This window comes from Nomascus leucogenys, chromosome 19 (genome assembly GCF_006542625.1).
Source record: "Nomascus leucogenys isolate Asia chromosome 19, Asia_NLE_v1, whole genome shotgun sequence".
Lineage (NCBI taxonomy): Eukaryota > Metazoa > Chordata > Mammalia > Primates > Hylobatidae > Nomascus > Nomascus leucogenys.
In genome coordinates, this window is record NC_044399.1 from 44,241,966 (window position 1) to 44,265,666 (window position 23,701).

Genomic DNA, 23,701 nt, shown 5'->3' on the forward strand with positions numbered 1-23,701 from the left:
AAGTGCTGGCATTGCAGGCCCGAACCACCATGCCCGACCCCGACACAAATATTTAATAAAAATATTGTACTGACCAGCTACTCGGGAGGCTGAGGCAGGAGAATGGCGTGAACCCAGGAGGTGGAGGTTGCAGTGAGCCGAGATTGCGCCACTGCACTCCAGCCTGGGCGACAGAGCAAGACTCCGTCTCAAAAAAAAAAAAAAAAAAAAAATATATATATATATATATACACACATATATATACACACATATATATACACATATATATACATATATACACACATATACATATATACACATATATACACATATATACATACATATATACACATATATACATATATACACATATATACATATATACACATATATACATATACACGTATATACATATATACACATATATATACATATATACACATATATACACACATATATATGTATATATATAGTATTGAAAAATTTGTATTAAAATATTTTAATGTGTCATCCCTTTCTGCCTTTAAGTAGAAGAGTAACTAGTGTATTTAGCAGTCACTGGAAACCTTTTGATCTAAGTATCTTTTTTTGAGCAGTACTTTTTTTTTGAAATGGAGTCTTGCTCTGTGACCCAGGCTGGAGTGCAGTGGCACAATCTCAGCTCCCTGCAACCTCTGCCTCCTGGGTTCACGCCATTCTCCTGCCTCAGCCTCCTGATTGGCTGGGACCATAGGCACCTGCCACCACACCCAGCTAATTTTTTTTTTTTTGTATTTTTTAGTAGAGACAGGGTTTCACCATGTTAGCCAGGATGGTCTCGATCTCCTGACCTCGTGATCTGCCTGTCTCGGCCTCCCAAAGTGCTGGGATTACAGGCGTGAGCCACCACGCCCGGCCTTAAGCAGTACTTTTGAAGAAGTGAGAAAGTGAATGACTCTAATGATGGGCAACAAATTCTTTTGCAAAGTTATATGATTATCAGTTCTTTGCTTTTTACAAATGTTCTATTTTGTCCGGGCACGGTGGCTCACACCCGTAATCCCAGCACTTTGGGAGGCTGAGGCTGGCAGATCACTTGAGGCCAGGAGTTTGAGACCAGCCTGGCCAACATGGTGAAACCCTGTCTCTACTAAAAATACAAAAAAAAATTAGCCAGGCATGGTGATGTGCGCCTATAACCCCAGCTACTTGGGAGGCTTAGACATGAGAATCTTGAACCCAGGAGGTAGAGGTTGCAGTGAGCTGAGATCGTGCCACTGCACTCCAGCCTGGGTGACAGAGCAAGATTCTGTCTCAAAATTTTTTGTTTTTTAAAATTTTTATTGAGAAGGATCTCGCTCTGTTGTCCAGGCTGGAATACAGTGGCATGATCTCAGCCCACTGTAGCCTTAACCTCCGGGGCTCAGGCAATCCTCCCACCTCAGCCTCTCAAGTAGCTGAGATTCCAGGCCTGTGCAACCGTGCCTGGCTGATTTTTTGTATTTTTTTTGTAGAGCCTGGGTTTCTCTATGTTGCCCAGGCTGGTCTCGAACTCCTGAGTTCGAGCGATCCTCCCACCTTGGCTTCCCAAAGTGCTGGGATAACAGGTTTGAGTCACTGTGCCCAGCCTGGTTGTAAAATTTGTAACAGATAAAGAGACATGAATAATTGAAAAATTTTAAAAAAACTGTACTTACTTTATTAAAAAAATAGTTTCAATAGAATTTTAATGTTTTATTAATTATTATTATTATATGAGACGGAGTTTCACTCTTGTGGCCCAGGCTGGGGTGCAATGGCGCGATCTTGGCTCACTGCAACCTCTGCCTCCCGGGTTCAAGTGATTCTCCTGCCTCAGCCTCCCGAGTAGCTGGGATTACAGGCATGCGCCACCACTCCTGGCTAATTTTGTATTTTTAGTAGAGACAGGGTTTCACCATGTTGGTCAGGCTAGTCTCAGAAACTCCTGACTTCAGGTGATCCACCCATCTTGGCCTCCTAAAGTGCTGGGATTACAGGCTGAGCCACTGCGCTTGGCCCTATTTTATTAATTTTATACTGAATTTTGTAATAGTCATGGTTTCATCAATTACATCCTATTAATACTTGGAGTGGTAACTTGATGAAAAAATTTGGCACAATTTACAGTCACAGGAATTTTTTTTTTTTTTTTAAAGAGACAGAGTCTAAGACCGGGCACAGCAGCTCATGCCTGTAATCCCAGAACTTTGGGAGGCTGAGGTGGGCAGATCACTTGAGGCCAGGAGTTCGAGACCAGCCTGGCCAACATGGCGAAATCCCGTGTCTACAAAAAAATAAAAAAATTAGCCAGGTATAATGATGTGCACCTCTTATCCCAGCTACCCGGGAGGCTGAGGCACGAGAATCACTTGAACCTGGGAGAAGGAGGTTGCAGTGAGCCGAGATCACACCACTGTACTCCTCCAGCCTGGGCAACAGAGCGAGACTCCATCTCAAAAAAAAAAAAAAAAAAAAGAAAAAGAAAAAAAGACACAGAGGCTTGCTCTGTCACTCAGGCTGGAATACAGTGGTGTGATCATAACTCACTGAAGCATCAAAGTCCTGGCTCAGGCTATCCTCCTGCCTTAGCCTCTTAAGTAGCTGGGACTACACTGCACCCAGTAGCACAGGAAATTTTAAACAGTTAAATTGTAAGCCTATTTTTTATTGTTGCAGAGAAAGGTAATGGGGTGTTTACAAAATTTCAAGTGTAAAAATATATTACAGTAGGTCTTTTTAAACCTTGGTTATAGAAGTTTGTTCAGCAAATATACCGAACACCTGTGTACTGTGTGCTAAGGACACAATGATGAGAAGAGAGGAAATAAGGTGGCTTCCTTGTCCTTGTGTAGCCTGGTCTAATTATGATTAGTTTGCAGAAATCGTGTACATTGGGTCAGCTGCCACTGGAGTAAGGCAGGCTGGCTCCTCCCACACCTGTTGCTTTCAAAGGATTCATCAAAACAAAAGAATTCCCCTTTATGTGTTCTCTTTAATTTGTCCATATTTAATTCTCTTTTTGTTTGTTTTACAACAAAAATTTTTAGGTGAAAATTACAATGTAGTGCATAAAACTTAAGTGTAAGATTTGATAAAATTTGACAAATGTTTAAAAAATATATGAGGGCAAAATTAAGTGGGTGAAGCAGAATAGAAATACAAAGTATATGAGAAAAAGTAGCAATGTAAATTTTCTGTTAAAGATTAGTATATATTTTTTAAAATGAGAGTTGGTAGGTATATCAAAATATTTATAATATTTGGATTCATAATATATATAATATTTGGATTCATAACTGTTTTTAAAATATATTTATTTTTTCTTTTGAGATGGAGTCTTGCTCTGTCACCAGGCTAGAGTGTAGTGGTGCTATCTTGGCTCGCTGCAACCTCTGCCTCCTGGGTTCAAGCGATTCTTGTGCCTCAGCCTCCCGAGTACCTGGGATTATAGGCACGCATCACCATGCCCAGCTAATTTTTGTATTTTTAGTAGAGACAGGGTTTCACCACGTTGGCCAGGCTGGTCTCTAACTCCTGAACTCAGGTGATCCGCCCACCTCGGCCTCCCAAAGTGCTGGGATTACAGGCATGAGCCACCATGCCTGGCCGAACAGTGTCTTTTTTTTCCCCCTGAGATGAACTCCAGCCCAGAGCTGGAGTGCAATGGGGCGATCTCAGCTCACTGCAACCTCTGCCTCCTGAGTTCAAGCAATTCTTCTGCCTCAGCCTCCCCAGTAGCTGGGATTACAGGAGCATGCCACCACGCCTGACTAATTTTTGTATTTTTAGCAGAGATGGGGTTTCACCATGTTGGCCAGGCTGGTCTCGAACTCCTGACCTCGTGGGCCCGCCTCGGCCTCCCAGAGTGCTGGGATTACAGGCATGAGCCACCGTGCCCAGCCAGTTTTATTTTTTAAATGTTGCATTTGTCAGAATTTGCATCCTTTGCAACTATACAGAATAAAAATGAACAGGGTACGTAGTTTTTCTGAATTCTTTCAGGGGTCAGCAGAAAGTTTGTAGACCACTGTGCCTTTATTGTGCTATAGCCAGGCAAGGGTTGTGGGATCCCACTGCTATAGGTCACTAAGACAAAATAGCATCACCAGGAGTCAGAAGATAAAGATGGTCATCAAGGGGGGATCAGGTTGGGCAGCAGCTCCCCAATCGACATGTTAAGTAACTGTAGATTTATAGGTGGGGACAGTATACCATGGAAGCATTTAAACCCTAGATAATAATATTGAAAAACCAGGAGATAACAGTAAGCTTTTTTTTTTTTTTTTGAGATGGAGTCTTGCTCTGTCGTCCAGGCTGGAGCGCAGTGGCGCGATCTAGGCTCACTGCAAGCTCTGCCTCCCAGGTTCACGCCATTCTCCTGCCTCAGTCTCCCGAGTAGCTGGGACTACAGTCGCCCACCACCATGCCCGGCTAATTTTTTTGTGTTTTTAGTAGAGACGGGGTTTCACCGTGTTAGTCAGGATGTTCTCGATCTCATGACCTCATGATCCGCCTACCTCGGCCTCCCAAAGTGCTGGGATTACAGACGTGAGCCACCATGCCCAGCTAACATTAAGATTTTTACTTTTATAAAATTCTTTTTATAAGAGACTTCATGGCAGAGTTTTATCCACCCCTATATTCATTTACTTGTAATGAGTCTTTATTTGTGATCCCTAAGTATATGTTTGCATGATATATTCATAATGCATTTGGAAGAAAAATGGAAACATTTCCATTTTTTTCCATTTAAACAAAACTCTCTGAAACAGTAAGACCACAGTCTGCATGCCATCTTATGAGCACCTTTGCATTGTGCACAGTTCCTTATGTGTGTGAGATGGAGTAGGTGAAATAAATGTTTTGGCATTCCCCCCTCATGCCCACCAGTGACATGAATTGCCTGATTCATAGAAAACCCTCTGAGGTTATTAGTATCTCAGGTTACAGGCAAGGTGGTAGAGAAGTCTAGTGACTGACTTAATATGGCCAAGGGGAATTGGCCCAGGTCAGATCACAGAGCTTGCGTGCTTGACGGAAACTCCCATTTCTTTTTTTTTTTTAGACGAGTCTCGCTCAGTCACCCAGGCTGGAGTGCAGTGGCGTGATCTTGGTTCATTGCAACCTCTGCCTCCTGGGTTCAAGCAGTTCTCCTGTCTCAGCCTCCCGAGTAGCTGGGACTACAGGTGTGCGCCACCATGCCTGGCTAATTTTTGTATTTTTAGTAGAGACAGGGTTTCACTATATTGGCCGAGCTAGTCTCTAACTCCTGACCTCGTGATCCGCCTACCTCGGCCCCACAGAGTGCTGGGATTACAGGTGTGAGCCACCGCACCCAGCCTTTTTTTTTTTTTTTTTGAGACGGAGTTTCATTCTTGTTGCCCAGGCTGGAGTGTATCTTGGCTCACTGCAACCTCCGCCTCCAGGGTTTAAGCGATTCTCCTGCCTTAGCCTCCCAAGTAGCTGGGATTACAGGCACACCCCACCATGCCTGGCTAATTTTTTTTTTTTTTTTGTATTTTTAGTAGAGATGGGATTTCGTCCTGTTGATCAGGCTGGTCTCGAGCTCCTGACCTCTGGTCACCTACTGACCTTGGCCTCCCAAAGTGCTGGGATTACAGGTGTGAGCCACCATGCCCAGCAGAAACTCCATTTCTTTTTGTGCAACAGCAGCTCCATCTTTGTAATGATGTATGGGGAACTTTGAGTCACATCTCAAGCACCAAATTAAGGGCCAAATTGACTTTAATTGATACTTATTGTTATATATGTCATTTTACAACCAAGTAAGTGAAAAAGCATAATTTTTCAGCCCTTAAAAAGATAAAAATTAAGTTTTATTAGCTGACATTACATTATACAATGGTTTTTTAAAACAAATTGTCCCTATTTCTCAATCAACCTGTATAATTTTTTATTTTTTTTATATATTTTTTTGGACAGAGTCTTGCTGTGTCCCACAAGCTGGAGTATAGTGGTGCGATCTCAGCTTACTGCAACCTCTGCCTCCCTGGTTCAAGCGATTCTCCTGCCTCAGCCTCCTAAGTAGCTGGGACTGCAGGTGTGTACCACCACACCCAGCTAATTTTTGTATTTTTAGTAGAGACAGGGTTTCACCATGTTGGCCAGGCTGGTCTCAAACTCCTGGCCTCAAGTGATCCAGCCGCCTCTGCTTCCCAAAGTGGTGGGATTACAGGCGTGATCCACTGCGTCTGGCCTAACCTGAATAATTTATTTAAATATTGGTGCTAAGCCATTACAGCAAATGCTCTGAAGATTTTTTTTTCTAATATAAGTGTTGAAAATAAAGCAAAATTTAAGCATTTAAAAACCAAATTCCTTATGCCAATCAAAATGTGTTTTTCTTGACTCCATCTATCAAAAACCTAAGAAGCAGAACAAATCAATCTGTGAAATAAAAGAAACACATGCTTTACAGCCAGGCATGGTGGCTTACTCCTATAATCCCAGCATTTTGGGAGGCTGAGGCAGGCAGATCACTTGAGGTCAGGAGTTCGAGACCAGCTTGGCCAACATGGTGAAAACCTATCTCTACTAAAAATACAAAAATTAGTCAGGCATGGTGGTGCGTGCCTGTAGTCCCAGCTACTCAGGATGCTGAGGCAGGAGAATCCCTTGAACCTGGGAGGCAGAGGTTGCAGTGAGCCGAGATCGGGCCACTGAACTCCACCATGGGAGACAGAGTGAGACTGTCTCAAAAAAAAAAAACGAAAAAAGGAAAAAAAAAAGAAACACATGCTTTACAAAGGTAGAAGAGGAAATTATGCATAAAAGTCATTATAAAGTCTTTCAGGCATATAAAAAACAATAGATGATAACACAATTAACACCTGTTTACCCACTACCCAATTAAAGAAATAAAACATTAAAAATATCATTGAGGGCCAGATGCGGTGGCTCACACCTGTAATCTCAGCACTTTGGGAGGCCGAGGTGGGTAGATCACGAGGTCAGGAGATGGAGACCATCCGGGCTAACACGGTGAAACCCCGTTTCTACTAAAAATAGATTAGCCGGGCATGGTGGTGGGTGCCTATAGTCCCAGCTACTTGGGAGGCTGAGGCAAGAGAATGGCATGAACCCAGGAGGTGGACCTTGCACCACTGCACTCCAGCCTGGGCGACAGAGCGAGACTCTGTTTCCAAAAAAAAAAAATTATATATATATAGATCTATATGTCTATATAGATCTATATAGATCTATATATATAGATATATATCGTTGAGCCTGTAATCCCAGCACTTTGGGAGGCCGAGGCGGGTAGCTCACCTGAGGCCAATAGTTTGAGACCAGCCTGCACAACATGGTGAAACCCTGTCTTTACCAAAAAATACAAAAATTAGCTGGACGTGTTGGCACATGCCTGTAGTCCCAGCTACTGGGGAGGCTGAGGTGGGGAATGGCTGGAACCCAGGAGGCAGAGGTTGCAGTGAGCCGAGATCGTGCCAGTGCACTCCAGCCTGGGCAACAGCATGAGTCCTTGTCTCAAAAAAAAAAAAAAAATGCAGTCGAAGTTTACTGAGTGCCTCTTTCCCATTGAAATCCCTTCATTTTCCACAGAAACTGGCACTCTCCTGACTTTGATGTTATTCCCATGTACTTAAAAATACATTTAATATATGATTATGTACACAAAATATAGCATTGTTTTGCATAAACTGTTTTTATAAATGGTATAATCAATGGAGTCCGCAGCTTGCCTTTTTAGTTCAAATTCATGTTCATGTTTGATTTCTATGGCTGTAGCCCTTGCATTTTAACTGTAATGTAGTAGGAATTGATTTATTTGTTCTTTTGTTCATAGAAATTTTGCTATTACTGTAGTGCTGCAATGAATAGTTTTGTTAATGTCTCAGTGCACATGTAGGAGACCTTTAATGCATCTACCTAGGATTGGAGTTGCTGTATTGAAAAGTATGCGCGTCTCTCCTCGATGTTGCTAAATAGCTCTCCAGAGTAGTTCTACTGATTTATATTCTTAACAGTAGTGAATAGAAATCCTGTTGCTCAATATCCTTGCCATTTCTACATGTTGTCAGACTTTAACACTTTGCTAATCTGGTAGATATGAAATATATCTTGCTTTTTTTCTTTTTTCTTTCTTTCTTTCTTTTTTTTTTTGTGATACAGGGTCTCGCTGTGTCGCTTAGGCTGGAGTGCAGTGGTGCAGTCATGGCTCACTGCAGCCTCAACCTCCTGGGCTAAAGCAGTTCTCCTGCCTTAGCCTCCCAAAGTGCTGGGATTACAGGCACGAGCCACTGTACCCAGCCTCATGTCTGGCTTCTTTTGATCAGCATAATGTTTAAAAACATTTGTCTGCATGTTGTTCGTATTGCTCATTCCTTTTTAAAAAATCGAGATATAATTCATGTAACAAAATTTACCATTTCAGGTATACAATTTGGTGGCTTTTATGATATGCACTACATTGTACAACTATCATCACTATTCCAGAACATTTTCATCACCCCAAAAAGAAACCTACTTGTTAGTAGTCACACCCTGTTCCCCCTCCTCGCATACCCTGACAACCATCTGCTATCTATCTCCATGGATTTGCCTATTCTGGACATTTCATATGAATACAGTTATACAACATGGAGCCTTTTGTGTCTGGCTGCTTTCACGTAGTTTATTATCAAGATTCATCCATGTGGTATTTCATTCCTTTTATGATTGGATAATAATCTATTGCATGGTTATGCAACATTTTGTTTACCCGTTCATCAGTTGAACATTTGTATTGTTTTTACTTTTTGATTATTATGACTGCTATAAACATTTGTGTCCAAATTTTTGTGTGAATATATACACATGCACACACACACATAATGTGTGTATATATATACATACGCACACTTTTTTGAGACAGTCTCACTCTGTTGCCCAGGCTGGAGTGCAGTGGCACGATCATAGCTCACTGCAGCCTTGAAGCCCTAGGCTCAAGTGATTCTCTAGCCTCAGCTTTCCAAGTAGCTGTTGCTACAGGCATTTACCACCACACCTGGCTAATTTAAACATTTTTTGTATAGTTAGGAGATCACTGTGTTGCCCAGGCTGGTCTCGATCCTCAAGCGATCCTTCCACTTTTGCCTCCCAAAGTGCTGGGATTACAGGTGTGAGAGCCACCCCACCTGGCCCCCACTTCTTTTTTTTTTGAGACAAGGTCTTGCTCTGTTGCCCAGGCTGGAGTGCAGTGATGTGACCATGGCTCACTGCAGCCTCAGCCTCCCATGTCAGCCTCCTGAGTACCTGGGACTACAGACATATGCCACCACGCCTGGCTAATTTTTATATTTTTTTGTAGAGACAGGGTCCCACTATGTTGCCCAGGCTGGTTTCAAACTCCTGGGCTCAAGCCATCTGCCTGCCTCAGCCTCCCAAAGTGCTGGGATTACAGTTGTGAGCCACCATGCTTGATCCTGACTTTTCTTTTTCTTAATGGTTAATTATACATCCTAGGTACTGATTGTGCATTGCAAATATCTTATTTTATTTATTTTAAAATATTTGTAGAAACAGGGTCTTACTATGTTGCACAGGCTGGTCTTGAACTCCTGCAGTCCTCCTGTACTGACCTCGAAGTGTCTGGATTACAGGCATGAGCTACAATGCCTGACTGCAAATATCTTTCTGACTGTGGCTGGTATTTTTACTTTGTTTATGGTGTTTTGGGGCTTATAGAATCTGTACATTTTTTAAAAATTTAAACTATTATTTTATTGTGTGTGAGTACATAGACAAATTTATGCGACCAGGACAGAGGCTGTAGATGACTCATATTTCCAATTGGGAGGGAGGACTCGCTTTGTCTTATAATATCAAGCCAAATGGTGAATCCAACTCTCTATCAGAATCAGACAGAATTTTAGCATCCTTATCCTTTCTGTTCCTTTCAAGATGCTTTTAAACAGCAACTGCTTTTTTTTTCTTTTTTTTGTTAATTTTTTCTTTTTTTGCACACAAAACAAACATTTTCTAAAAATACATACAAACAAAAAGATGCATATCAAACATATTAGGAAGGCTGCACATGGGAAGACCGGGAATAGAAATGGGGGGTGGGAATGAAAGAAAATAAATGAGAGAGGGACTTTGTATGGCTCAATGATAATAGCTCAATCCTCTATGTCTTTGACAAAGAAGAAGGAGAAGGAAGAGGAAGAAAAAGAAAGTGGGGTAAAGGATCAGAAAGGGAGGAAAATAGAAAAAATTAGAGTATGACTCCAGGGCAGACCTGTTTTGTTGTTGCTGGGTTGGTTGGTTGGTTGGTTTGTTGTATTTTTCATATGTTTCGCCATGTTAGCCAGGCTGGTCTCGAACTCCTAGCCTCAAGTGATCAACCTGCTTTGGCCTCCCAGAGTGCTGGGACTACAGGCGTGAGCCACCACGTCCAGCCCCCACACTGCATCTGGCCTCCGTGGTAGACCTCCCAGACAGGGCGGCCAGGCAGAGGTGCTTCCCACATCCCAGACGGGGCTGCCGGGCAGAGGCACTCCTCACCTCCCAGACGGGGCGGCCGGGCAGAGGCGCTTCTCACTTACCAGACGGGGCGGCCAGGCAGAGGCGCTCCTCACTTCCCAGACGATGGGCGGCCGGGCAGAGGCGCTCCTCACTTCCCAGACGGGACGGCTGGGCAGAGGCGCTCCTCACTTCCCAGACGGGGCGGCCGGGCAGAGACGCTCCTCACTTCCCAGACGCTCCTCACTTCCCAGACGGGTGGTTGGGCAGAGGCGCTCCTCACTTCCCAGGCGCGGCCAGGCAGAGGCACTCCTCACTTCCCAGACGCGGCGGCGGCCGGGCAGAGGCGCTCTCACTTCCTAGATGGGGTGGCGGCCGGGCAGAGGCGCTTCTCAGATCCCAGACGATGGGCGGCCGGGCAGAGGCGCACCTCACTTCCCAGACGATGGGGGCTGGGCAGAGGTGCACCTCACTTCCCAGACGGGGCGGCCGGACAGAGGCGCTCCTCACTTCCCAGACGGGGCGGCCGGGCAGAGGCGCTCCTCACATCCCAGATGGGGCGGCTGGGCAGAGGCGCTCCTCACATCCCAGACGATGGCGGCCAGGCAGAGAAGCTCCTCACTTCCTAGACGGGGCGGCGGTTGGGCAGAGGCGCTCCTCACCTCCCAGAAGGGGCGGCCGGGCAGAGGCGCTCCTCACATCCCAGACGATGGGCGGCCAGGCAGAGACGCTCCCCACCTCCCAGACGGGGCAGCGGCCGGGCAGAGGCTGCAATCCTTGCACCCTGGGAGGCCAAGGCAGGCGGCTGGGAGGTGGAGGCTGCGGCGAGCCAAGACCACGCCACCGCACTCCAGCCTGGGCAACACCGAGCACCGAGTGAGCGAGACTCTGTCTGCAGTCCCAGCACTTCGGGAGGCCAAGGCGGGTAGACCACTCGAGGCTAGGAGTTGGAGACCAGCCTGGCCAACGTGGCAAAACCCCGCCTCCACCAAAAATACCAAAACCAGCCAGGCGTGGTGGCGCCCGCCCACAATCCGAGCCACCCGGCAGGCCGAGGCAGGAGAATCACGGGAGCCCGAGTCAGGGAGTGTACAGTGAGCTGAGACCATGCCAGTTCACTCTAGCCTGGGCAACAGAGGGAGACCGTGAGAAAGGGGGGGGGGCGGGGGGGAGAGGGGAGAGGAGGAGAGGGGGAGAGGGGGAGAGAGAGAGGGAGAGAGAGAAGGAAGGAAAGAAAGAAAGGGAAAGTAAGAAAACAGAGAGAGGGAGGAAGGAAGGAAAAAGGAAAGGGAAGGAAGAAGGAAGGAAGGAAGGAAAGAAAAAGAGAGGGAGGGAGGAAGGAAGGAAAAAGAAAAGGAAGAAGGAAGGAAGAAAGGAAGGAAGAAAGAAAGGAAGAAAGAAAGAAAAGGAAGGAAGGAAGAAGGAAGGAAGGAAAAGAGAGGACAGCAACTGCTTTCTTAATTAAATGGTAGAGATCTTCAGGGAGATCAGGAGCAAGTCCTTTGGACTTAAGAATTCTTAAGATTTTATTGCCTGTCACAAAACGTACTTGTGCAACACCATGTGTTTCTCCGGATCACACCGATTTGTGAAGGAGTCAGGCCTTGTTGGCCAGTTTGTAAATCTCCTTCATTTCATCAGATGTCAACTTCAGCCAAGTGGTGATGCTGCAGTGATAGGGCAGAGCCAACTGGGACAGGCCTTTCCTGGGAGCATGCATGCAACCCATGATGGGAGCAGTCAGGCAGCAAAAGGAAGAAGCTGTACATTTTAACAGACAAAGTTATCAATTTTTTTCTTTATGATTAGTGTGATTTTTAACTTATCTGAGAAAATATCCAATATCATCTCCAAGATCATAAAGATTCTTTTACATTTTCTTTAAAGTTTTAAATATATTTATAAATAATTTATTTAACTTTTACATTTCAAATTGAGTCTTTAGTCCACCTATTATTATTTATGTGAGGAATTTAATTTTATTCATGTGGATAACACTTTCCTCAGCACTACAGAATAGTTCAGTATGTACTTCACTAATCTGAAGAGCCTCATTTGCCATATATCTTGTTTCTGTGGGTATGTGGATCTACTTCTAGGTTCACTATCCTTTTTTTTTTTTTTTTTTGAGACAGATTCTTGCTCTATCTCCCAGGCTGGTGTGCAATGGCGTGATCTTGGCTTGCTGCACTCTCCGCCTCTTGGGTTCAGGCGATTCTTCTGCCTCAGCCTCCTCAGTAGCTGGGATTACAGGCACACGCCACCACGCCTGGCTAATTTTTGTATTTTTAGTAGAAACGGGGTTTCCCCATGTTGGCCAGGCTGATCTCCAACTCCTGACCTCGTGATCCAGCTGCCTCGGCCTCCCAAAGTGCTGGGATTACAAGTGTGAGCCACCACGCCCGGCCCACCATCCTATTAATTCCAGCATCAACACTATACTGTCTTAATTACTGAAATAATATAATCAGCTTATTAATGACCATGAAAACCCTTCTTGGGAATTTTGATCACATTACACTAAAATTTTTTGCGTTAAATTTATGGATTTGGAGATTTGGTATTTTTTTTTTTTTTTGAGACGGAGTCTTGCTGTGTCGCCCAGGCTGTAGTGCAGTGGCATGATCTCGGCTCACTGAAACCTCCACCTCCCAGGTTCAAGCAATTCTCTGCCTCAGCCTCTGGAGTAGTTGAGATTACAGGTGCCTGCCACCGTGCCCAGCTAATTTTTTTGTATTTTTAGTAGAGACGGGGTTTCACCATCTTGGCCAGGTTGGTCTTGAACTCCTGACCTCGTGATCCACTTGCCCCAGCCTCCCAAAGTGCTGAGATTACAGGCGTGAGACACTGCGCCAGCCTGAGAGTTGGCATTTTTACATTATTTAGTTTTATTATCCATGAACATAGTATATGATTCCACTTACTCCACTATTCTTTAATGTCTTTCAATAAAGTTTTATGATTTTCATCTAAAAATTATTTTATCTCTTTTGTTAGATTTATATCTAGGTACCTTATAACTTGTGTTGCTATTGCTAATTATATCCTTTTTAAAAATTATAATTTCTGCCTTTTGCTGATATAGCTGTACAGTTGATTTTGTACCTTCATCTTACTTGTAGCAGTATAGACTGTCCCTAATTTATGATGGCTCAATTTAAGATTTTTTGATTTTATGGTGAGTTTATTGGAATTTAACTTCATTGTATGTCAAAGAGCACCTGTACTTTTCATTTATTCTAATAATTCAAAGGGTCTATTTTTGTTGTAATGTAGACAGTGATACTATCTGGAAATAAAGACAGTCTTTGCAACCTTTATAATACCTTTGTCTTGCTGCAGTGGTTAAACTCTCTAGAGTTGTACTGATGAGAAATGGTGACAGCTGGCATTCTTGTCTTTTTATTTTTATTTTTAAATGCATTTTTGGATCACATTTGCTAATTTATGTAGAATTTTTGCATCTGTGTTTCTAAGTGAGATTGGCCTACAGTTTTTCTCTCTTGTGCTGTCTGTCTGGGTTTGGTATCAACATTTCAGTAACTTTTTTTTTTTTTTTTTTGAGACAGGGTCTCATTCTGTCACCCAGGCTGGTATGCAGTGGCATGATAATGGCTCACTGTAGCCTCAACCTCTCCAGGCTCAGGTGATCCTCCCACCTCAGCTCCCCAGTAGCTAGGACTATAGGAGCATGCTACCATGCCTGGCTAATTTTTGTAGTTTTTGTAGAGACAAGAGTTTCGCTATGTTCCAGGCTGGTCTTGAACTCCTGGGCTCAAGCAGTCTGCCTGCCTTGGCCTCCCAAAGCGTTGGGATTACTGTTGTGAGCCATCACACCTGGCTCTAATTTTTTTTTTTGAGACAGAGTCTCACTCTGTCACCCAGGCTGGAGTGCAGTGGCGTGATCTCAGTTCACTGCAACCTCCACCTCCTGGGTTCAAGTGATTCTGCTGCCTCAGCCTCCCAAGTAGCTGAGATTACAGGCATGCGCCACCATGCCTGGCTCATTTTTGTATTTTTAGTAGAGATGGGTTTTCACCATGTTGGCCAGGCTGGTCTTGCACTCCTGACCTCAGGTGATCCACCCACCTTGGCCTCTCAAAGTGCTGGGATTACGGGCGTGAGTTGCTGCGACTGGCCTTTCACTGACTTTTTAAAATGAATTGGTGACTGCTTTTTTAATTATTTGGGATAGTGTTATATAAAATAGGGATTATTCATGCTTGGTATGTGATAGAACTTGCCTGTAAAATCATCTGGACCCGGTGTGCATCTTTTGGTGAATAGATGTCAAAGTGTAGATTCAATTTTTTTCATGATTGTAGGACCGTTCAGTTTTTCCAGTTATTCTAAAACTGAAAATTTTGGTCTGATTCATTTTTCTGGGAAATTGTCCATTTCACCTAAATTTTCACATTTATCTTCACGGAGTGATTTAATGTATTTTCATGTTTTTATAAAAGATCTGTTTTTGGCCGGGCACAGTGGCTCCTGCCTATAATCCTAGCACTTTGTGAGGCCGAGGCGGGCGGATCACCTGAGGTCAGGAGTTGGGAGACCAGCCCGGCCAACATGGTGAAACCCCATCTCTACTTAAAATACAAAAATTAGCTGGACGTGGTGGCAGGTGCCTGTAATCCCAGCTACTCAGGAGGCGAGGCAGGAGAATCGCTTGAACCCAGGTGGCAGAGGTTGTAGTGAGCCGAGGTCTCACCATTGCACTCCAGCCTGGATGACAGAACGAGACTCCATCTCAAAAAAAAAAAAAGGAAAAGTATTTGCAGTTTTTGCTACTAATTCCTATGGCAAAAACCACAATTAACTTTTGTACCAATCTACCATTCTGTACTCCCACCAACAGTACACAGTCATGTGTCGCATAACGATGGGAGATGCTTAGGAGATTTCCTTGCTCTGTGAACATCATAGAGCGTCCTCACACAAACCTAGATGGTACTGCCTGCTACATACCTCACCACTTAGGCCGTATGGTATAGCCTATTGCTCCTAGGCCACAAACTTATGCAGAATCTACTGAATACTGTAGGCAGTTATAACACAGTGGTAAATACTTGCGTATTGTATTTCATTTTTGTTTTTGTTTTTTTGTTTGTTTGTTTGAGACAGAGTCTCTCTCTGTCGCTGAGGCTGGAGTGCAGTGGCACATGATCTTGGCTCACTGCAACCTCCGCCTCCTGGTTTCAAGTGATTCTCCTGCCTCAGCCTCCCGAGTAGCTGGGATTACAGGCAGGCACCACCACGCCTGACTAATTTTTGTATTTTTGTTAGAGACAGGGTTTCACCATGTTGACCAGCCTGGTCTCGAACTCCTGACCTCAGATGATCCACCTATCTCGGCCTCTCAAGGTGTTGGGATTACAGATGTGAGCCATTGCGCCTGGCCTATTTGTGCATTTAAACATACCTAAATAGAGAAAATGTATAGTAAAAATAGAGCATTATAATCTTATGGAACTACTGTGATATATACAATCCATTGTTGACAGAAATGTCATGTGGTGTATGACTATATACGGTTTCAGTTACTTCACAAACTTGGTGTTATTGGTTCTACAAATTTTGGTTATTCTGTCTGGAGTGTAGTAATGTCTCATTGTGGTATTAATTTCTCTGACGACAGAGTTTGATCATCATTTTCATTAGCTTACTGGCTTTTTACATAATTTATTATGTGAAATGTTTGTCCACATAGCCAATTTTTTAAAAAATGAGTTATTTTGGCTATTGAGTTTTAAGAGTTCTTTGTACAATCTGGATACTAGTCCTTTGTCAGATAAATGTGTTGTGAATATTTTCCTCTAGTTTTTGGTTTGCCTATTCATTTTCTTAGTGGTGTCTTTTACTATACAAAAGTTTTATATTTTGGTGAAGTCTAATTTATCAGTATTTTCTTTCATGATTACTACTTTTTGTGCCCTATATAAGAAAGTTTGCCTACTTGCTCAGTCACAAACATCACTCCTGTGTTTTCTTCTAAAATCTTTATAGGCTGAGGACAATGGCTCACTCCTGTAACCCCAGCACTTTGGGAGGCTGAGGTGGGTGGATCACTTGAGCCCAGGAGTTCAAGACCAGACTGGGCAACATGGTGAAATCTCGTCTCTGCTGAAAATACAAAAACTAGTTGGGTGTGGTGGTGCACACCTGTAGTCCGAGCTACTTGGGAGGCTGAGGTGGTAGGATCACCTGAGCCCGGGAGGTAGAGGTTGCAGTGAGCCGTGATCGTGCCACTGCACCCCAGCTTGAGCGACAGAGCCAAACCCTGTTTCAAAAAAAAAAAAGAAAAGAAAAAGAAAGAAAAATTAAATACTCTTAATATTAAAGTTTTTACTTTTACATTTAGTACTACACTCATTCTCATTAATTTTTGTGTGTGGTATGAAGTAAGGATAGTAATGCATTATCTCTAATTGTTAAAATCAACACACCAAATATATCATTTTGTCCTAAATATTCCATTAGACTGATAAAACAGTTGAACTCTCTAATGATTAAATTTTTTGTACCATTAATTTAGTCAAATAACATATTTTCTGAGTACCTATTAAGTGCCATGATTAGGCAATATAGTGTTTTTTGTTTGTTTGTTTTTTTAAAGATACACAGCCCTACTTGCCTCCTAGCTGGAGAGACAGGCGGCTAAATGTACAACCACTACACGATGTGCTATGTGAACTGCTAGAGATAAGCACTGGCTGCTGTAGGAACATCAGGGAGAAACTCAGCCATGCTAGTGGACCTAAGATAAGGATTCCCTGGGGTGGTGATCCTTGAGCTCAGACTTGAAGGCCTGGTTGATGCTGGCCAAGAAGGGAGGGTAGATGTGCAAAGGCAAGAGGCGTGAGAAGACTGGGGACTGTGTTACTTTCCATTAGTTGGAGCAGATGGTACAAGGCGGAGAGTGGCAGATCTGAAGCCTTGGATGATAACTCATGAATTTTAGCTCTTATCTGTGGAGAGCTAGGAGTCAGCAATACCGCAGTACTCGGAGTATTCCAGTATTGCTGCTTTTAATACTGCGAATGTTTTTGTATTCATGACTATAGACTAAAACACTTAGCTTATTGTTTCAGGAAGAGCTTACAGTCTAGATACTTTGAAATATCCCTACTTTGATTAAATCTTTTGTTTTGGCCGGGTTCAGTGGCTCATGGTCTGTAATCCGAGCACTTTGGGAGGCCAAGGCAGGTGGCTCACTTGAGGCCAGCAGTTCTAGACCAACCTGGGCAACTTGTTTTAATGTACATATTGGAAACTTTGTGTGCATAGAAATATCATTGTCCTGATGTTTGCAGTGAGTACCTAGTACACAGTAGTTAAGTAAAAATAATCTGAGTTGAGCACTGGACAAATTAGTTACCTGTTGTTAGGAAATAGCAAATAATGATATCAGAATGAACTACCTCACTTTTCAAAAATGTCATTTGTTGAGACAGCCCCCGCAGCAGCCACCACCAAGCCTGCCGCCACCACTGAGCCCACCGCCACCGCCACCGCCTCTAAGCAGAAGATGGTTATGCCTCCCACGTATGCTGATCTTGGCAAATCTGCCAGGGATGTGTTCACCAAGGGCTATGGATTTGGCTTAATAAAACTTGATTTGAAAACAAAATCTGAGAAGGGATTGGAATTTACAAACTCAGGCTCAGCCAACACTGAGGCCACCAAAGTGACTGGCAGCCTGTGAACCAAGTACAGATGGGCCAGATATGGCCTGACAATTACAGAGAAATGAAACGCTGACCACACACTGGGCACCAAGATTGCATGGAGGATCAGCTTGCATGTGGACTGAAGCTGACCTTCGATTCATCTCTTCTCACCTAATGCTGGGGGAAAAAAATGCTAAAATCAAAACTGCTATAGGCAGGAGCATATCAACCTGGGTTGCACCGTGGATTTTGACATCGTTGGGCCTTCAATCTGGGGTGCTCTAGTGCTGGGTTATGAGGGCTGGCTGGCTGGCTACCGGATGAATTTTGAGACCACAGAGTTTTAAGAGACCCAGAGGGACTTTACTCTTGGCTACGAGACTGATGAATTCCAGCTTCACACTTACATGAATGACGGGGTAGAGTTTGGCACCTCTGTTTCCCAGAGGCGAATAAGAAGTTGGAGACTGCTGTTAAGCTTGCCTGGACATCAGGAAATGGTAACACTCACTTCAGAACAGCAGGCAAGTATCAGATGGACTCTGATGCCTGCTTCTTGGGTAAAGTGTACAACCCTAGCCTGGTAGGTTTAGGATACACTCAGACCATAAAGCCAAGTATCAAGCTGATGCTGTCAGCTCAGCTGGATGGCAAGAACGTTGATGCTGGTGGCCACGAGCTTGGTCTCGGACTAGAATCTCAAGCACAAATGAATACTGTACAGTTGTTTAATTTTAAACTATTTTGCGGTATAGCTACCTTCAGAATTTAATGTATCTTTTAACATATATTTGAGATGCAAGTATTGCTAAATTTCATGCTAGACCTCCAGTTAAAGGTGATTCAAAGAGTGCTACCTTTTCAGAGATACAGAAGAAACCCAATTCCAAAAAAGGTACTTTTAGCTGTAGACTTGGGGGGAATTTGGTAGCCCTTCTAGAGATGCCAGGTTTTAAAAAAATCTTGCAATGGCTGCAAGTGGAAGCTGATTATGTGTAGGCACTTTGTAAATTTGTATTGAATAAAGGAATGAAACTGTGACTTCCTGATAATTGAACCTTGGTTTCCTAACCCCAGTTGATCAGAGGCTCATTGCTTCATGGTGTGTACAAATTCATCTGACAAAGACTTTTTAATTTTTATTATTTATTTATTTATTTTTGAGACAGAGTCTCACTCTGTCACCCAGGCTGGAGTGCAGTGCTGTGATCTTGGCTTACTGTAACCTCCACCTCCTGGGTTCAAGTGATTCTCATGCCTTAGCCTCTCCAGTAGCTAGGATTACAGGCACATGCTACCATGCCCAGCTAATTTTTATGTTTTTAGTAGAGACGGGGTTTAACCATGTTGACCAGGCTGGTCTCCAATTCCTGACCTCAAGTGATCCAAAGTGCTGGGATTACAGGCATGAGCCACTGTGCCCGGCCAAGGGACCTTTTTAGACAGATCTTCATGACCCGTTCCCATCCCAGTCCTTCATCACCCGTCTTATACCAAAAGGTCTGCAGGGTGTGATAGCTGCTTCTTTTCTACCATTTTGGGGTGGAGAGGGTGGATCTGATGAAGCTGATAATTCAGGACTGAATTCCTTCTCTTGTGCTTTTTTGCACTTGCAGCAGAGTATGAAATAGCTTCCAGGAGCTCCAGCTATAAGCTGGGGAGAAGTTGTGTGATTGTAATCACATGGTGACAACACTTAGAATCTAAATTGGACTTCTGTTGCATTCTTACCACTCAATTTATTTTTTAGCAGTTTAATGGGTACATTTTAGAGTCTTTCATTTTGTGTGGAATTAGATCCTCCCCTTCAAGTGCTGTAATTAACATCACTTAAAATAAAACTTGAATAAAATATTGAAACCTCAAAAAATTAAAAATATCATTTGTTGAAATTCATCTTTCCAAGTTTGTTCTGTAGATAAAAACTATCTTGAAGCCAAAATGGTAAAATACTATTAAATAAAAGAATTGTTATCACTTTTTGTAAGGAGATCTTGTTTGAAGAGGTAGATCTCGATATCCTTTCTAGTCTCATAATTCTTTTACTAATGAATTGCCAGTTAAATAAAAAGGGAATAGAACCCATGTGGTAGTCATATATGGAACAGGAACAGATTATTGAGATTGATCTTCTTGTAGCGTTATTTAGGCAAATATATGTACACTGGGGTGGTGGTGAAGGTGCAGGAAGGGATTGTGGCACCTGAAGATTAAGGGGGCCCACCTGGAGTGGAGAGTGTGGGGCCGGGGACCGCAGGTGCTGTCAGGCCTGGGTTTCTGCTGCTGTCATCTCTGGAGAGTTTTTAGCAGTGAGAGTCAGAACCACAGATTTTTGATCTCTTCGCCTGTATGCGTATGTCCCCTACAGCATGGTAGTCTTCTGAAAACACACTCCCTGGCTCTGGTGAAGAGAAGCGCACCCTGATTTCTGGGTCAGTCAGAAAGAGATGATGTCTCTGACTCTCGAGAGCCTCAGGCAAGGCACACACAGAAACACCTCTGGTTTGTCCATGGACCCGGTTCAGAGCTAAGGAAAAAGCAATCCGAGTCCTCTATTAGAGGGTAATGAACACGAACACTGATGCATGGGATGGATGAAATTCTTCATGTAAATTAGCTCCTAGAAGATGATGTCTACCTTTTTTTTTTTTTTTTTTTTTTGAGACAGAGTCTCGCTCTGTCACCCAGGCTGGAGTGCAGTGGCATGATCTTGGCTCACTACAAGCTCCACCTCCTGAGTTCATGCCATCCTCCTGCCTCAGCCTCCCGAGTAGCTGGGACTACAGGCGCCCACCACCACGCCTGGCTAATTTTTTGTATTTTTAGTAGAGACGGCGTTTTACCGTGTTAGCCAGGATGGTCTCGATCTCCTGACCTTGTGATCTGCCCGCCTTGGCCTCCCAAAGTGCTGAGATTACAGGCATGAGCCACCGTGCCCGGCCTACCTTTTTATCAGTTAACAAAATCAAAGGAATAGTCAGAGTGGCCATTTTTTTGTAGTAAGGTGTTTTGGGGTGCCTTTTGTTTTCTCCACTTGCCTTTCCGTTTAGGGGAAGCCTAAACACTGGGCAGTGGCCCAGTGTCGTGCACCTGTTTAATCTATGTAGGGCATCTGCTCACATCTGTGTTTTGTTTTGTTAACTTTTTAAATGTAATTGCTTTCACTTCATCAGGTATCCGGCACTTTCCTGATTTTGCTTTTGCCAAATTAAATCACCAGTTTCTCGAAGCCTTCTGTGGTCTCCCAGATGAAGAAAAACTTTTCTTCTGAACTTAATGCACATCAGTTATAGCATTTATTATTTCTACATTCTATTTTTGAGTTTTTAAGGATTGGATTGTTGTTAGGGAGGGTATATCTTACCCTTTGCTAGGTTGCAAACTTTCAGTCTGTTTTATCTTCTTTTTAAAATCCTTTTATTTTGAAATGATTTAATTATTAATTAATTAATTAATTGATTTATATTTAGAGACAGAGTCTTGCTTTGTTGCCCAGGCTGGAGTGCAGTGGTATAATCATGACTCACTGCAACCTCAAACTCCTGGGTACAGGCAATTCTTCCACCTCCTGAGAGCTAGGGCTACAGGCGTGTGCCATCATGCCTGCTATTTTTTTTGTAGAGATGGGGGTCTTGCTATGTTGTCCATGCTGGTCTCATACTCCTGGCTTTAAGAAGTCCTCCCACCTCAGCCTCTCAAAGTGCTGGGATTATAGATGTGAGCCACCTTGCCTGGCTTAAAATAGTTTTATACTCACAAGAAGTTGCAAAAACAGCACAGAGAATTCTGTCTTACCCTTCATCTGGTTTCCCAATGATAACATCTTTTTTTTTTTTTTTCTTTATTTTTGAGATGGGGTGTCTCTCTGTTGCCCAGGCTGGAGTGCAGTAGTGTGATCTGGGCTCACTGCAAGCTCCACCTCCCGGGTTCACACCATTCTCCCACCTCAGCCTCCTGATTAGCTGGGACTACAAGTGTCCACCACTATGCCTGGCTAATTTTTTGTATTTTTAGCAGGGACAGGGTTTCACTCTGTTAGCCAGGATGGTCTTGATCTCCTGACCTCGTGATCCACCCATCTTGGCCTCCCGAAGTGCTGGGATTACAGGCGTGAGCCACCGTGCCCGGCCGTTAACATCTTACATGACTATGCTTAAGTTCTATCTTTAGTTTATCTTTATACACTTCTCTGTGGCTCTGTAGAGCCTGACATACAGTAGGCACTCACTTATGAGCTTTGTTGCATGGTGAATGAATTAATGGGCTCCATGGGCTTACAGCCACATCCAAGTTAATATGTTGTCATCCCATCCTGACTTGAGGACATTGCATCATCCTGGCTACAAGTGACCTGTCTCAGGAGACTCAGACTGAAGCCATGCACATTTCGTGCCTCCTTTGTGCACATTAGATGACTTGCCAGGCGGGGCGGGTGAGAAAGGACTCTGGGATAAATGCCCACACTCTGGGATTTATTTCAAAATAAGACATGAGGGAAGTAGATGAGGATGTGGAGCGGGGCAGAACTGGCTTTGGGCCGATGGTGAATGGGGCTGGGTATTTGGGGGGTCATAATACCATAATACCATTCTGTCTTCTCACTCTCTCTCTCTTTTTTTTTTGAGATGACGGAGTTTTGCTCTTGTTGCCCAGTCTGGATTACAGTGGCGCGATCTTGGCTCACTGCAACCTCCACATCCCGGATTCAAGCGATTCTCCTGCCTAAGCCTCCCGAGTGTCTGGGATTACAGGCATGTGCCACCACGCCCAGCTAGTTTTGTATTTTTGGTAGAGATGGGGTTTCACCATGTTGGTCGGACTCGTCTCGAACTCCTGACCTCAGGTGATCCACCCACCTTGGCCTCGCAAAGTGCTGGGATTTCAGGCGTCTGGCTATTCTGTCTTCTCTTGTATGTTGAATGGTCTCAGTTCTTCATCTCTAAAAGTTGAAGAAACAAAAGCCTACCTCACTGACATAACATCAAAACTGTTTCTTCCTGAGGTTCTTGTTTTTTTTTTTTAAATTTTTATTTATTTTTTATTTATTTTTATTTATTTATTTATTTTTAAAGTAATGGGGTCTCCTATGTTGCTTCTTTCTGAGGTTTTAGAGTCTGTCTCTACAAACTCACACAAGCGGGACAGAGCTCCTTGCAAGACACTACCTCAGGCTACACTGCAGACACTACAGTACACTTAAGTCATGTATTTGGGTTGAATATTGAATTATGCCAAAAGGAGTCAGAGAAGATAAGGGTTATTTTTAGTAATTGCCTGTAATTTTTCACAGAAACACACTTTGACGGAGATTTATATATGATGGGATAGCCTCTGTCTTAGCAGGACAGGTATTGTTGCCTTTGCATTTGCAGTCAGGAACTTGGTTGTTTCTTTGTAGAGGGATCATCAGTCCCTGTTTCCCAATAAAGAGAGAATGTGGATCTGGTACCTCTGTTGCCAAAACAGAGGACAGAGGAACCACAGAGGGTAAACTGTGTTTAGGAGGCAGAGGCCAGATTCCTCAGGCAAGGGCGATAGCCCCATGTTCCTGTCTGCTAAGGGAAAG

At 43.6% G+C, this 23,701-nt stretch overlaps 1 protein-coding gene and 2 pseudogenes across 2 annotated transcripts in view; 2 read left to right on the forward strand and 1 right to left on the reverse strand.

Annotated features, from left to right (window-relative positions):
- Window positions 1–23,701, forward strand: part of KCNG3 (potassium voltage-gated channel modifier subfamily G member 3) — a 57,725-nt gene that overhangs the window by 16,817 nt on the left and 17,207 nt on the right. The gene's annotated exons all lie outside the window — the stretch shown is intronic.
- On the reverse strand, window positions 9,748–12,191 carry LOC100597184 (annotated as a pseudogene).
- Window positions 17,987–21,406, forward strand: LOC105738597 (annotated as a pseudogene).